Raw genomic sequence first — 4,712 nt, 5'->3', positions numbered from 1 at the left:
TGTTATTGATATCTAGCTTCATCTCATTGTAGTCAGAGAAGATACTTTATGTGATGTCAGTTTATTAAATTTGTTAAGACTTCTTTTATGACCTCAGATGAAAGTGAGTAGAGAGGCCACTAGCTCTGGGGCTGGAGATGCCACTCCCACTGAGGGTAGAGAGACAACTTTTGCTGGATCAGATTCTGCAGTTAACCTTCAGCAATTTCAGCCTTTAATCTATAGGAGATGAGGATCTCCTTCAGAGAAAAATGAAACATTTTAGGTCATACATGCAGTACCTGAGCCGGGAGTTTGAATCCCCTAACTCATCCTTTCCCTCACTACTTTTATTAGTGACTTTAGGAACAACCACCCAAAGTCATTATACCCCTTAGTTTTCAAAACATGTTCAAAAATATCAAACACAGAGTCAGTTTCTTGTTTCTTTTTAGTGGTTTATTAAGAGTTGCTGTTGTGCTCGCTTCGGCAGCACATATACTAAAATTGTAATGATACAGAGATTAGCATGGCCCCAGCGTAAGGATGACAGGCAAATTCTTGAAGCGTTCCATATTTTTTCTTTTTTGTAAACTCCCATTGACCATATCACAAAATGTAATAAAAATTTAAAGCTTATGGCAATCATATGTATATTTATCATATGGTGTGTGTATATGCATATTTAAAAAATAAATCTCAGCTCTAACAACTAAAAAAAAAAAAACAAAAACAAAAAGAGTTGCTGTTGTTCAGTCACCCAGTCGTGTCTGACTCTTTGCGACCCCTGGGACTGCAGCACGCCAGGCCTCCCTGCCCCTCACCATCTTCCGGGGTTTGCCGAAGTTCATGTTCATTGCATCGGTGATGCTGTGCAGCCATCTCATCCTCTGTTGCCCTCTTCTCCTTCTGCCCCCGATCTTTATCAGCATCAGAAGTTTTTCCAATGAGTCATCTGTGCACATCAGATGACCAAAATACTGGAGCTTCAGCCTCAGCATCAGTCCTTTCAGTGAATATTCAGGGTTAACCTCCCTTAGGATTGACAGGTTGGATCTCCTTGCTGTCCAAGGGACTTTCAGGAGTCTTCTCCAGCACCACAGTTCAAAGGCATCAATTCTTTGGCATTCTGCCATCTTTACGGTCCAGCTCTCACAAGCATACATGACCAATGGGAAGACCATAGCCTTGACTAAACGGACTTTTGTCGGCAGAGTAATGTCTCTGCTTTTCAACACACTGTCTACATTTGTCATCGCTTATCCTGCCAAGAAGCAATCGTCTTCTGATTTCAAGGCTGCAGTCACCGTTCTCAGTGATTTTGGAGCCCAAGAGAAGTAAGTCTGTCACTACTTCCATCTTTTTCCCTTCCATTTGTGATGCAGTAATAGGGCCGAATGCCGTGATCTTAGTTTTTTTAATATTTAGCCTTAAGCAGACTCTTTCACTCTCCTCCTTCACCCTTATCAAGAGGCTCTTCAGTTCCTCTTCACTTTCTGCCATTACAGTGGTATCATCTGCATATCTGAGACTATTGATGTTTCTCCTGCCTATCTTGATTTGGGCTTATAACTCATCCAGCCCAGCATTTCTCATGATATGCTCAGCATATAGGTTAAACAAACAGGGTGAGAGCAGACAGCCCTGTCCTACTCCTTTCTTGATCTTGAGCCAATCAGTTGTTCCACACAGGGTTCTAACTGTTGTTTCTTGACTCGCATACAGGCTTCTCAGGAGACAGGTAAGATGGCCTGGTATTCCCATCTCTCTAAGAGCTTTCCACAGTTTTTCATGATCCACACAGTCAGAAGCTTTAGCATAGTCAATGAAACAGAGATAGAAATTCTGAAATTCCCTTGCTTTCTCTATTATCCAGTGAATGTTGGCAATTTGATCTCTAGTTTGTCTTTCTTTTCTAAACCCAGCTTGGACATCTGGAAGTTCTTGGTTCACATAATGCTGAAGCCTAGCATGTAAGATTTTAAGCATGACCTTACTAGCATGGGGGATGAGTGCAATTGTCCAATGGTTAGCACATTCCTTGGTACTATCCTTCTTGGGAATTGGGATGAGGATTGACCTTTTCCAGTCCTGTGCCACTGCTGGATCTTCCAGATTTGCTGGCATACTGAATGCAAAACCTTGATGGCATCCTCCTTTAGAAATTTGAACAGTTCTGCTGGAGTTTCACTGTATCCACTAACTTTATTAACAACTATGCTTCTTAAGGCCCACTTGACTTCGCACTGCAGAATGTCTGGGGCTCTGGGTGGACTAACCATCATCGTAATCCAGTTCATTAAGATCTTTTTTATACAGTTCTTCTATGTATTCTTTCCATCTCTTCTTGATCCATTCAGCATTTACTAGGCCTCTACCATGTGTATCCTTTACTGTACCCATCTTTGGGTGGAATGCTCCCTTGAAGTTTCCAATTATTTCTGAAGAGTAAACTATACATAGCCATAACAAATAGGAGATACAAATTAGATATAGGTATAGATACAGGCTGAGATTTATTATAAAGTAACCCATATAGATATATTACATGTTTCTACAAACAGTGCATGCCATAGATATTCAGGGCTCTCTTTATTATGGGAAATAAAATTATTAGCATCTTTAAATCTAATCAGCTTAGATAGCCATTCCAAAAACCCCAGAATCTTTACCAGCTGAGCCACCAGGGAAGCCCCAGAAACCCCAGAATCAATTCACCAAACTCATCCTTAAAATTTTGTTCCTCTGGAATCTTTCTTGGTAACAATATTTGTATTAATCAGAGTTTTCTGGAGAAAATGAACCAATAGGATATATGTAATCTGTATAAGCAGTAAACTGTACATAACTATAACAAATAGGAGATATAAATTAGATATAGGTATAGATGATCTCTGTTCATTTCCAAGGCAAACCATTCTATATCACAGTAATCCAAGTCTATGCCCCGACCAATAATGCTTAGGAAGTTGAAGTTGAATGATTCTATGAAGACCTACAGACCTCCTAGAATGAACACCCAAAAAAGATGTCCTTTTCATTATAGGGGACTGGAATGCAAAAGTAGAAAGGCAAGAAATACCTGGAGTAACAGGCAAATTGGGGCTTGGAGTACAAAAAGAAGCAGGGTAAAGGCTAATAGAGTTTTCCCAAGAGAATGCACTGGTCATAGCAAACACCTTCTTCCAACAACACAAGAGAAGACTCTACACATGGAAATCACCAGATGGTCAATACTGAAATCAGAATGATTATATTCTTTGCAGCCAAAGATGGAGAAGCTGTATACAGTCAGCAAAAACAAGACTGGGAGCTGACTATAGCCCAGGTCATGAACTCCTTATTGCCAAAGTCACTTAAACTGAAGAAAGTGGGGGAGACCACAACCATTCAGGTGTGACCTAAATCAAATCCCTTACCATTGTACATTAGAAGTGGCAAATAGATTCAAGGGATTAGATCTGATAGACAGAGTGCCTGAAGAAATGTGGACAGAGGTTTGTGACATTGTATAGGAAGCAGTGATCAAGACCATCCCCAAAAAAAGAAATGCAAAAAGGAAAAATGGTTTTCTGAGGAGGCCTTACAAATAGCTGTGAAAAGAAGAGAAGCAAAAGGCAAAGGAGAGAAAGAAAGATATAGCCATTTGAATGCAGAGTTTCAAAGAATAACAAGAAGAGATTTTAAAAAAAAAGCCTTCCTCAGTGATCAGTGCAAAGAAATAGAGGAAAACAATAGAATGGGAAAGACTAGAGATCTCTTCAAGAAAAATAGAGATACCAAGGAAACATTTTGTGCAAAGATGGGCACAATAAAGGACAGAAATGGTACAGACCTTACAGAAGCAGAAGATATTAAGAGGTGGCAAGAATACACAGAAGAGCTATACAAAAAAGATCTTCATGACCCAGATAATCACAATGCTGTGATCACTCACCTAGAGCCAGACATCCTGGAATGCAAGGTCAAGTGGACCTTAGGAAGCATCACTACAAACAAGGATAGTGGAGGTTATGGAATTCCAGTTGAGCTCTTTCAAATCCTAAAAGATGATGCTGTGAAAGTGCTGTGCTCAATACGCCAGCAAATTTGGAAAACTCAGCAGTGGCCACAGGACTGGAAAAGGTCAGTTTTCATTCCAATCCCAAAGAAAAGCAATGTCAAAGAATTTTAAAACTACCGCACAGTTGCACTCATCTCACACACTAGCAAAGTAATGCTCAAAATTCTCCAAGCCAAGTTTCAACTGTGCATGAACTGTGAACTTCCAGATGCTCAAGCTGGATTTAGAAAAGGCAGAGGAGCCAGAGATCAAATTGCCAACATCTGTTGGATCATTGAAAAATCAAGTGAGTTCCAGAAAAACATCTACTTCTGCTTTATTGACTATGCAAAAGTCTTTGACTCTGTGTATCACAACAAACTGTGGAAAATTCTGAAAGAGATGGGAATATCAGACCACCTGACCTGCCTCCTGAGTAAATCAGTATGCAGGTCAAGAAGCAACAGTTAGAACTGGACATGGAACAACAGACTGGTTCCAAATAGGAAAAGGAGCACATCAAGGCTGTATATTGTCACCCTTCTTATTTAACTTATATTCAGAGTACATCATGAGAAATGCTGGGCTGGAAGAAGCACAAGCTGGAATCAAGACTGCCAGGAGAAATATCAATAACCTCAGATAAAAGGTTATTGCAGATGATACCACCCTTATGGCAGAAAGTGAAGAA

The 4,712-nt window shown here is 40.1% G+C and overlaps 1 non-coding gene across 1 annotated transcript; it reads left to right on the top strand.

Moving 5' to 3' along the window:
- Window positions 1–456: 456 nt before the first annotated feature.
- On the top strand, window positions 457–560 carry LOC133049577 (U6 spliceosomal RNA). The gene has a single exon (XR_009691404.1). It is a non-coding gene; the product is annotated as a U6 spliceosomal RNA (small nuclear RNA).
- Window positions 561–4,712: the final 4,152 nt, after the last annotated feature.

Source organism: Dama dama, chromosome 3, assembly GCF_033118175.1.
Source record: "Dama dama isolate Ldn47 chromosome 3, ASM3311817v1, whole genome shotgun sequence".
NCBI lineage: Eukaryota > Metazoa > Chordata > Mammalia > Artiodactyla > Cervidae > Dama > Dama dama.
This window is presented reverse-complemented; position numbering and strand designations above follow the sequence as displayed.